The following is a 12,298-nucleotide window of genomic DNA, read 5'->3' on the forward strand; positions in this document are numbered from 1 at the left end:
GATAGTGAGGAAGGAAGTGGTAGGTTACAGCGGGATATAGATAAGTTGCAGAGCTGGGCAGAAAGGTGGCAAATGTAATTCAATGTAGCTAAGTGTGAAGTCATTCACTTTGGTAGGAGTAACAAGATGATGGATTACTGGGCTAATGGTAGGCTACTTGGTAGTGTGGATGAGCAGAGGGATCTTGGTGTCCATGTACACAGATCTCTGAAAGTTGCCACCCAGGTAAATAGTGCTGTGAGGAAGGCATATGGTGTACTGGGCTTTATTGGTAGAGGAATTGAGTTCCGGAGTCCTGAGGTCATGTTGCAACTGTATAAGACTCTGGTGCGGCCTCATCTGGAGTATTGTGTGCAGTTTTGGTCGCCATACTATAGGAAGGATGTGGAGGCATTGGAACGAGTGCAGAGGAGGTTTACCAGGATGTTGCCTGGAATGGTAGGAAAATCTTATGAGGAAAGGCTGAGGCACTTGGGGCTGTTCTCATTGGAGAAGAGAAGGTTTAGGGGAGATTTGATAGAGGTGTATAAGATGATTAGGGGTTTAGATAGGGTCGACACTGAGAACCTTTTACCGCTAATGGAGTCAGGTGTTACTAGGGGACACAGCTTTAAATTAAGGGGTGGTAGGTATAGGACAGATGTTAGGGGTAGATTCTTTACACAGCGGGTTGTGAGTTCATGGAATGCCCTGCCAGTAGCAGTGGTGAACTCTCCTTCTTTATGGTCATTTAAGTGGGCATTGGATAGACATTTGGAAGTTATTGGGCTAGTGTAGGTTAGGTAGGATTCGGTCGGCGCAACATCGAGGGCCGAAGGGCCTGTACTGCGCTGTATCTTTCTATGTTCTATGTTCTAAGACCCCATGGATAACAATAAGGTAATAACCAAGATTGACCTGTTTTAGCTCAGGGACAGATGTCTATTCTGGGGTATCTTTTGGGTACAACAGGAGAGCAGCCTTGATTTTATATTGTTTCTTATTAACAGTGCCTCAGACACTGTAGCACCCACTGCAGACTGCACTGGAGCATCAGTCTCGATTCTATGCTCCAGTCTGCAGAGTTGACCTCAAATCAACAACAGTCCTTACTTAGAGGTGAGCTCTCACTGAGACATGGACGACATTTGAGACAGGGCTTCTGGCTGACAAGATGTATTAATGGTTGACAACCTGAGCAATAGCACACATTTCACTAACTCCATCATGAGTCAACGCCAAATGAAAGCTGATCAAGATGAGTCCATGCTAGTTATTGGACAGTACTGCACCTTCTGCTGTTGATGACAGTGGGGGATTAAGTCTCACAGGAGTCAAAAACCCACAGGAAAATTAAAATGATTACTGCAATCACAAAGCTTTGGTGCACATTTTGCCTGAAGTTTCATGACCATCTTTTCCAGTCTGAATAATTCATTGAAAAAAAACTGTGTCAGTCTCATTTTGGCTGACCTTTCACAGCTTTGCACACCTCTCGACAACAAAGCGACCCTGGACAGAACAGTACGATTGTGCGGTGCTATCTTCAAAAACATTATTCAAAAGATCCCAAGGAGACAAGGCTCAAGTTAGAAAATTGAAAAGAAAACAAATGCCTTTCAGATTATCAGACAGTGGGAAGAAATTGCAGTAGTATTTATATACACTAAATCATTATAAATATTCTGCGGTTTCATTGTTATTCTTTTCATTTTAAACCAGTCAATTGGCACTATATCCCCATGCATCCACTCCTTCCATCACTGATGCTCAGTAGCAGCAGTGTGTACTATCTACAAGAGGCACTACAGAAATTCACCAAAGGTCCTCAGACAGCACTTTCCAATCCCATGACCACTTCCATCTAGAAGGACAAGTGCAGCAGATACAAGGGAACACCACTACCTACAAGTTCCCCTCAAACCATCCTGACTTAGAAATATATCGCCACTCCTTCACTATCGCAGGGTCAAACCCTAGACTTCCCTCCCTTATGGCATTGTGGGTGAACCCACAGCATGCGGTCTGCAGCAGTTCAGGAAGGCAGCTCACCACCACCCTCTCAAAGGCAATAAATGCTGGCCCAGCCAACGATGCTCACACTCCACAAACGAATAAATTAAAAAAACTACTGTCCCATTGCCCAGTTTGCCTGGTTGGGAGACTGACATAATGAAGATTTCTGGGTAAACCACACTGCCATGATTCACCAAGTTTATCCAATGTAAAGTGATTTATGCCTCACTATTCCAGCAACAAATGACAATACAGCTGATATGAATATAAGGGTAAATTTGACCGGGGTCACTGCACCAAAAGGTTTTCCAGAGATTGCTGTTAGAGATGTACATGTGACATGGAATCAGGGCAGTACTGAACTTGACCATGAAATCATTCAACTTCACACTTCCTGTCTAGGGTCACACATGGAAGACTGACCGCTGTGGAAAGGGGAGCACGAGCTTCCAGTGATGCAATCTCTATCCCCCTACTTGGGGAATCTTGGATTCTTGCTAAATTAGATACTAGATTCCCTACAGTGCAGAAACAGGCCCTTCAGCCCAACAAGTCCATACCGACCCTATGAAGAGTAGCCCACCCAGACTGATTCACCTACTCCGTACTAATGCATCTACCACGATGGGCAATTTAGCATGGCCAATTCACCTGACCCGGATATCTTTAGACTGTGGGAGGAAACCCACACAGACACAGGGAGAATGTGCCAACTCCATGCAGACAGTTGCCTAAGGCTGGAATCAAACCTGGGACCCTGGTGCTACAAGGCAGCAGTGATAACCACTGAGCCACAGTGCCAATTGCTCATCAACCAGGAACCATTGGGAGGTGGCCTGACCAATTGGAGTCAGAGTCATCCCCAGATTTTAAGTTGTGCTCAGCACCACTACCTCCACGTAACATCAGCACACAGGTCAAACATCACTTTGTTCTTCCGAAGCATGCCACTTCTATTTTATTCAATAATTACTAACATAGAACATAGAACATAGAAAAATACAGCGCAGAACAGGCCCTTCGGCCCTCGATGTTGCGCCAACCAAAGCCTACCTAACCTACACTAGCCCAATAACTTCCAAATGCCTATCCAATGCCCGCTTAAATGACCATAAAGAGGGAGAGTTCACCACTGCTACTGGCAGGGCATTCCATGAACTCACGACTCGCTGAGTAAAGAATCTACCCCTAACATCGGTCCTATACCAACCTCCCCTTAATTTAAAGCTGTGTCCCCTAGTAACACCTGACTCCATACGCGGAAAAAGGTTCTCACTGTCAACCCTATCTAAACCCCTAATCATCTTGTACACCTCTATCAAATCTCCCCTAAACCTTCTCTTCTCCAATGAGAACAGCCCCAAGTGCCTCAGCCTTTCCTCATACGATCTTCCTACCATATCAGACAACATCCTGGTAAACCTGCTCTGCACCCGTTCCAGTGCCTCCACATCCTTCCTATAGTATGGCGACCAAAACTGCACACAATACTCCAGATAAGGCTGCACCAGAGTCTTATACAACTGCAACATGACCTCAGGACTCCGGAACTCAATTCCTCTACCAATAAAGCCCAGTACGACATATGCTTTCTTCACAGCTCTATTTACCTGGGTGGCAACTTTCAGAGATCTGTGTACATGGACACCAAGATCCCTCTCTCATCCACACGACCAAGTAGCCTACCATTAGCCCAGTAATCCATCTTCTTGTTACTCCTACCAAAGTGAATGACTTCACATTTAGCTACATTGAACTCCATTTGCCACCTTTCTGCCCACCTCTGCATCTTATCTATATCCAGCTGTAACCTGCCACATCCTTCTTCGCTGTCCACAACTCCACCGACTTTCGTATCATCCGCAAACTTGCTTACCCAGCCTTCAAGCCCTTCCTCCAGGTCATTTATAAAAATGACAAACACAAATGGTCCCAAAACAGATCCTTGTGGAACACCGCTAGTAACTGCACTCCAAGATGAACCTTTACCATCAACTACTACCCTCTGTCTCCTTCCAGCCAGCCAATTCCTAATCCAAACCTCTAATGCACCCTCAATGCCATACCTCTGTAATTTTTGCAGTAGCCTACCATGGGGTACCTTATCGAACGCCTTGCTAAAATCCATATACACCACATCTACTGCTTTACCCTCGTCCATTTCCTTGGTCACCTTCTCAAAGAACTCAATAAGGTTTGTGAGGCACGACCTGCCCTTCACAAAACCATGCTGACTATCCTTGATCACATTATTCCTATCCAGATGTTCATAAATCCTATCCCTTACAATTCTCTCCAAGACTTTGCCCACAACAGAAGTGAGACTCACTGGCCTATAGTTACTAGGGCAATCCCTACTCCCCTTCTTGAACAAGGGGACCACATTCGCTATCCTTTCTGGCACTATTCCTATAGACAACGACATAAAAATCAAGGCCATCTCCTCCCTAGCTTCCCAGAGGATCCTAGGATAAATGCCATCAGGCCCAGGGGACTTATCTATTTTCACCCTTTCCAGTATTCCCCAGACCTCTTCCCTACATACCTCAAAGCCATCCATTCTAATCACTTGTGACTCAATATTCACATCAGCAACAATGTCCTGTTCCTGAGTGAATACTGACGAAAAGTATTGATTTAGTGTCTCTCCAATCTCCTCCGCCTCCACGCACAACTTCCCACTACTATCCTTGACTGGACCGATACCTACCCTAGTCATCCTTTTCTTCCTGACATACCTATAGAAAGCCTTTGGGTTTTCCCTAATCCTACCAACCAAGGACTTTTCATGTCCCCTTCTCGCTGCTCTTAGCTCTCTCTTTAGATCCTTCCTGGCTATCTTATAACTCTCAATCGCCCCAACTGAACCTTCATGCCTCATCTTTACATAGGCCGACCTCTTCCCTTTCACAAGGGATTCCAATTCCTTATTAAACCACGGCTCCCTCACAAGACCCTTTCCTCCCTGCCTGACAGGTACATACTTAACAAGGACACCCAATAGCTGCTCCTTGAACAAGCTCCACATATCATTTGTGTCCTTACCTTGAAGCCTATTTTTCCAATCCACGCATCCTAAGTCATGCCTCACCGCATCATAATTTCCCTGCCCCCAGCTATAACTCCTGCCCTGCAGTGCACACTTATCCCTCTCCATCACTAGAGTAGAAGTCACCGAGTTGTGTTCACTGTCCCCGAAGTGCTTACCTACCTCCAAGTCTAACACCTGGCCTGGTATATTACCTAGAACCAAATCCAGTATAGCCTCACGTCTTGTTGGCCTGTCTACATATTGTGTCAGGAAACCCTCCTGCACACATTGGACAAACACCGACCCATCTAACGAACTCGAGCTATAGCTTTCCCAGTCAATAACTGGGAAGTTAAAGACCCCCATAACAACCACCCTACTACTTTCACTCTTCTCCTGAATCATCCTTGCAATCCTTTCCTCTACGGCTCTCGGACTATTGGGAGGCCTGTAGAAAACTCTTAACAGGGTGACTTCACCTTTCCTATTTCTAACCTCAGCCCAAACTACCTCAGATGGCAAGTCTTCCTCCATCATCCTTTCCACCGCTGTAATACTATCCTTGACAAGCAATGCCACATCTTCCCCTCTTTTACCCCCACCTCTGACCCTACTAAAACATTTAAACCCTCGAACCTGCAACAGCCATTCCTGTCCCTGTTCTACCCACGTCTCTGTAATGGCCACAACATCGAAGTCCCAGGTACCAACCCATGCTGCAAGTTCACCTACCTTATTTCTTATACTTCTCGCATTGAAGTATACACACTTCAAGCCACCTTCCTGTTTACAGGCACCCTCCTTCGAGATCGATGCCTTGTTCCTAACCTCCCTCCACTCAAGGTCCTGTACCCTAAAGCTACAGTCTAGGTTCCCATGCCCCTGCAGAGTTAGTTTAAACCCTCCCAAAGAGCACTAGCAAACCTCCCCCCAAGGATGCTCAGGTTCAGGTGGAGACCATCCTGTTTATAGAGGTCCCACCTTCCCCAGAAAGAACCCCAGTTGTCCAGAAACCGGAATCCCTCCCTCCTGCACCATCCCTGTAGCCACGCTTTTAACTGTTCTCTATCTCTATCCTTTAAATTTTCCTCAGACAATTCTCCGAAAGTACAAATCCAGTATACTCCACTGATACTTCCAGCCTCCTACAGCCTCACCATGTCCAACACTAACCAATACTTCCCCATAACCTCAAACCAGCTGCACTTGCATCTCCTTCACCATCCAACAGACTTCAGGACTTTAAATCCCAAATACTTTTTCACCAAACCAAGACTTCTTTATTCTCCTCATCACACTCATCTTCAAGGTAATTTTGAATGCCAACTTGGACATTTCACCCAGGTTTCCCAACAATCAGCAGGTTGCACCTGCACCCAGACACAAAATCCTTGTGAAGTTCTAGACTGGCCTTAGTAGAGCAAAGGAGGAAGCACAGGGCAAAACAGGACCCAATAGGAGTCGGTTTTGAATTGAGTGCAAGACCAGCTGTCAGGTTCAGTCTCTTCAACTAGTTCAGCTTACATAGAACATAGAACATAGAACATAGAAGGATACAGCGCAGTACAGGCCCTTCGGCCCTCGATGTTGCGCCGACCGAATCCTACCTAACCTATACTAGCCCAATAACTTCCAAATGCCTATCCAATGCCCGCTTAAATGACCATAAAGAAGGAGAGTTCACCACTGATACGGGCAGGGCATTCCATGAACTCACAACCCGCTGTGTGAAGAATCTACCCCTAACATCGGTCCTATACCTACCACCCCTTAATTTAAAGCTATGTCCCCTAGTAACACCTGACTCCATTAGCGGTAAAAGTAAGCTTCTCAGTGCTTGTAAAGATTCAGCTAAAAGTCAGGTTTGAAAACAAAATGCAGGAGGATCCACAGGGACATCTTAAAGTTTCTATTATTACAACAAAGCCAACAGCCTCCCTCAAAACATCCTGCAATGCAATTTAACTATTAAGGCTACACTTTTGTTGTAACCATACAGTTGGTGCTGAGGAGTATTCTTCAAAATTAGGAACCTACCCTCATTTTTGAATTGAAGGAGAGCAAGATCTCCTGTGCCACTGAAGAAAGCTAAATTACCCCATAGTGTTCAGGGATGTGTGGTTTAGGTGCATTAGTCAGGGGTAAATGTATAGTAATAGGGTAGGGGAATGAGCCTGGGCGGAGAGTTGGTATGGACTTGTTGGGCCACACTGTAGGATTTCCACACTGTAGGGATTCTATGAAAACGTCACTTTAATCTGAAAGGCATTGAATCTTAACTTTATATTTGTGTAAATGAGGCCTTGATGTGGGTCTGAATATCATCAGACTGAGATAAACCTAGATCCATTCTTAGCACACTGATATCAAAGTTGAAATTAGGTTCTGACCAGATTACAAGATGGAGTTTGCTGGTTTGCAATAGTATCTTATCAGATTGTCACAGAACTATTGCTTTATTACTCTTAGATTTCAAATCTGTCCTGAGAGAAGGCAGAGATGCAATGAGCAAACGGTGGGCCACTTATCTCTTAAGACATCAACACACATCACTTGTGTGTCATGATCAGAAAAAGGTGTGAATTGCTGACACGTGACTATTTACAGAGACACACAGGAAAGGAGTGACATGTCACCTGTGTGGGCATTCTGTACCCAATGGGGCACCCACTCCCACAACTCTGCCAACCCCCCCACCCCCGATAGTACTGTCCCCAATCTTGTGTTTATACACCCATACTCTTCTGAACACCTACCACACCTTGCCTGGGCTTGACAAATAGGCTCAAGTGAACACATGGATTTACCTTTGAAGAAAGGGAGGGTTCAAAATTCTGCTTTTGGTACCAAATCATCTCTGCCACTGGGACCTTGTTCTCACGGGTAGGTCAGTTGTAGATTTATTGATAGAGATTAACTTTGATGATTAGAGAAGAACTGAGTGAAAACTTAATTGTTGAATGAATTAATCAGAGGGAGTTGAGCTAACTGGACCTTTTGTTTTATTTTACTGTGCTCTCTCTATATTTCGATAACACTATATCCTCCACTCATACTGCTACAGAGGACAATGCCAATTACTAATCACTATCATGGGATCACTGCAATATACGATTGCTGCTTCTAAGGTCAGGAAAACAAATATCAAGACACAAAATGATGTAGTCATGACTTAATTATTGTATCTCTCTCAAATGCAACGATGTACAGGTTAAAGACATTATGGCAATAGCAGAATATTTGATGTGCTGGTGAAACCAATATAGTACAGAGTAACAGCTCAAATAGAAAGATGGTTTCCAATCAATCAGTCTCACTCCTTTCCCAGCACACATCCTACAACTGCCAAGAGCACGGCACCTCCATGCCAACACAGTAAGCTGGCGGGATGCTTCAATAGGGTCTGAAATGGCATTCTAATTCCTGACATAATCAGACCAGCTTGACAGGTTGAAGTTCACTGTCTTATATTTGAGCTGGCAAGGTCAGCTGCAAAATAAATGTGTAGACCAAGCATCGTTTAATAAAGGAACTGCAGAGCAATTGTGGCTGACAAAGAGGCTGCTTCAGTGAAATGTAAAAGATTAGCTCTTACCGTAAGAGGAGAACTCTGTGTAAGAAAACAGTTCGGGACTTCAGTATTGGCAATGAAACCTGCAGGTGATAACAAAGTGCCAATGGTTAGCAATGGATAGCAACTGACCACAAGAACTAGCAGAGGAGGCATGATGGACAAACAGGTCACAGTCCATCTCATTCAGCTCTCCTGTCATCCTCATGGTCCAACAAACTACAGGTCACCAAAAACAATTTGAAATAAGTTTAATACAGCTCATAAAAACAATCTCAAGGTGAAGAATGAGACAACAGCAATTTGGACGGACTATAACAGTTACCAGAGGGTTCCTGCTGGTCTCCCAAGTCTCCTCGATCTGAAAGGTTTGGGAGTTGGTGGGATGACAGCGATGGGGAATTAAATACCATCTTTGATTTAAGCTATGCCTATCAGTATTCAGGCAGCTGGAATGGGTGTGGAACATGTTCGGTGTAAGGCGTTTAACTTTACCCCAACCATATAATTCAGCTTCAGTTTCTAAAGAGAACAGCCTTCAATTGAACACAATATTTGTGCACACTTGTTATCTTAATAGCAAGAAAATCAGCTGTGGTGATCTGCTGGCAATTTCATATTGTGGTTCCAGGTCAAGGAAATAGCACCCGTAGGCCTGCCCAAATGTCTCATCGATGGAAACACAATTCCGGCAAAGTTTGCAGAGGGCACTGGACTGTTTTCCAATCTGTTGCAAAGAGACACAGGAGTCTAAGAAATGCATACTGTTAGCATTGGAAGCAAAATGGTATTTCAAAATGGCCACCACCCACACCACTTGTACACGGGGTGTATTAAGTTGGCAAGGTTTTCGGAGGGATTTTTCCACACATCGAAAGGTCAACTTGTATGCCAACATCCAAAGTAACTCCAGTGATTCAACATGTGCAGTATCTAAGTATGGTTGGATGGATACTTACCCCCACTAAGACTGCTAATAATTGTAATAGCTTAAAAGGTAATGAGTATTGACATCATATGCGTGATAACATTCTGTTGTTATTGAAGACAATTCCTTGTAGAAAGGTAAAGGACAAAGTAATTGCAATTGTAGTTTCACCATTGTAAAGAACCAAAGCTTTGTCTAACATCACGGTTTGGGTTATGCTGGGTGTCCAAGAAAGCTCACCCTGATTGTGCTCACAAGTGATCACCTGTCTGAATACAATAAGGTGATAGGAAAACTGAATCAAAGGAAGGATTTTCTTCTAAAGCATTTTGTTTGACTGAAGAAAAATATCCTCTTTGCTACTCCCATATTGGAAAAAGGCAGGGAGAATGTGAGTTTTGTATATGAAGACAATTCCTATGCAATAAAGGGTCTGTCCTTTGTGCCCACAATACTGGCCATCAAAATCTCTTTCACAGCTCTGACGCATGCAATGTTTGATTAACATGAATCATACATAAGATGGAGTCTTTTCAACTGGCCTGGATCAGTGCAACCACAACCATATTCAAGAAACTCAACATCACCCTGGATATCACTTCACCAATGTGTCTAAACATTCATTGCCTTCACCACTAAGGCACAGCATCAGCAAAGTGTGCTCCCTACAAGATGCAGCACAGTAGCTTGCTCAGGTTCCTCTGACAACACCTTCCAAACCTGTGACTTCTATGATCCAGAAGGTCAAAGGTCAGTAGACCATGGCAATGCCACCAGCTGCAACTTACCCTCAAAGTCCCAAACCATCCAGATATGGAAATAGATCACAGCTCCTTTGCTGTTTCAAAATCCTGGAACAGCTTTCCTTACATCATTGTGGATGTACCTATATATTTAGACTATGTCAGTTCAAGGCAGCAGCTCACTACCAAGCTCACAAGGGCTATAAGTGATGGACCACAAATCCTGGCTTGGTGAACAGTGCCCACATTTCAATAACAAGTGAAAAATGCCTGTAAGAACCGATAACAGCAGCTAAACAAAAAAAAACCCCAAAGAACTGCAAATGCTGGAAATCAGTAACAAATACAGAACCCCAGAGGTCTGAAAAAGGGTCACCAGACCTGAAACATGAACTCTGCTTTCTCTCCATAGATGCTGACCGATCTGCTGAGTTTTTCAAGTGATTTCTGTTGTTGTTTCTGATAAAAGCAGTTGTTATGACACATTCCAAGCAAGAGAGTGGTGTATTAACAACTTCTAACCTAACTACTGACTCTATGACTCTGTTAAACTTTCACTTGTGTCAATGAGCTCAACATTCTGATAAGTTTACGTCGCTTCTTGTAGTGAAATCCCATTTAAAAATTCCCAGCAATTAATTTCAGACTGACTGAGGGTGCTGGTAACATCAGAACACTGTTAATGTTGGTACTGAAATGACAGTCTGAATTAGAGTGCTGCTGGAAAAAAATTAGGTCTGCAGATGCTGGAGATCAGAACTGAAAATGTGTTGCTGGTTAAAGCACAGCAGGTTAGGCAGCTTCCAAGGAACAGGAAATTCGACGTTTCGGGCATAAGCCCTTCATCAGGAATCCACAGCAGGTCAGGCAGCATCCAAGGAGCAGAAAATTCTACGTTTCGGGCAAAAGCCCTTCATCAGGAATGACAACCTAGTTGGCTCTTCATAACTAGCTGCTCAAAATTCTCATTATTTCCCTTGTATTCTTTGCCTGGCGACAGTGTGAGACAGAGCCTTCAGTGTAACATGGATCTGTTACCACATACTGCGATATCCTGGCATCAATCCATTAAGGTAAAGAGCAGAAGAACAATCTAAGCATGCTTGAAGATTTTAATTCCTTTCCACCCTCGTCTGACATTTTACTAAAGAACATCCAGCATCTCTTTAAACTGAATTTTATAGTCATGGAATTAACTTCTCAGATTATCAACACTTTTTAACTGAACTTGTGCAAACATGATGATATAACACATCTTCAGAGCAGGTGGGATTTGAACCCAGGTCTTTTGGCCCAGGGGTAGGAACACTACCACTGCATCCCATGAGCCCTACTCATATTTCAGCCAGTTTCATATCCGTGAGAGCTGCAGTCCTTGTCACTGTTTGTGCTTGGGGAAGCAGGTGGTAAAGATGTATTTCTTCCATGTGGTTCTCCAGAAACACAATTAAATTTTAATTTGTGACGCTAATTCCAACAATTAGTGTGGAAGCTTATGATTGATTGCATGAGATAAATAGACTAAGCAGTTTTATGTTCAAAAATTATATCAGTCGCTGCCAGATTAAATATCCAAATTGTGACAACATCTTGGACACTGTCTTTATAAAGCTCTGGTTAGGCCCCATTTGGAGTACTGCGTCCAGTTTTGGTCCCCACATCTCAGGAAGGACATACTGGCACTGGAACATGTCCAGCGGAGATTCACTCGGATGATCCCTGGAATGGTTGGTCTAACATATGAGGAACAGCTGAGGATCCTGGGATTGTATTCATTGGAGTTTAGAAGATTAAGGGGAGTCTTAATAGAAACTTACAAGATAATACATGGCTTGGAAAGGGTGGACGCTAGGAAATTTTTTCCGTTAGGCGAGGAGACTAGGACCCGTGGACACAGCCTTAAAATTAGAGGGGGTCAATTCAGAACAGAAATGCGGAGACATTTCTTCAGCCAGAGAGTGGTGGGCCTGTGGAATTCATTGCCGCAGAGTGCAGTGGAGGCCGGGACGCTAAATGTCTTCAAGGCAGAG

General features: G+C 44.0%; 1 protein-coding gene across 1 annotated transcript in view; it reads right to left on the bottom strand.

Moving 5' to 3' along the window:
- cntn1b (contactin 1b) overlaps positions 1 to 12,298 on the bottom strand; it is a 661,974-nt gene that overhangs the window by 619,569 nt on the left and 30,107 nt on the right. The window contains exon 2 of the mRNA XM_060839985.1: positions 8,622 to 8,680. The gene's annotated coding sequence lies outside the window, so the exon portion shown is untranslated. The remainder of the gene's footprint in view (positions 1 to 8,621; positions 8,681 to 12,298) is intronic.

This window comes from Hemiscyllium ocellatum, chromosome 19 (genome assembly GCF_020745735.1).
Source record: "Hemiscyllium ocellatum isolate sHemOce1 chromosome 19, sHemOce1.pat.X.cur, whole genome shotgun sequence".
NCBI classification, from domain to species: domain Eukaryota; kingdom Metazoa; phylum Chordata; class Chondrichthyes; order Orectolobiformes; family Hemiscylliidae; genus Hemiscyllium; species Hemiscyllium ocellatum.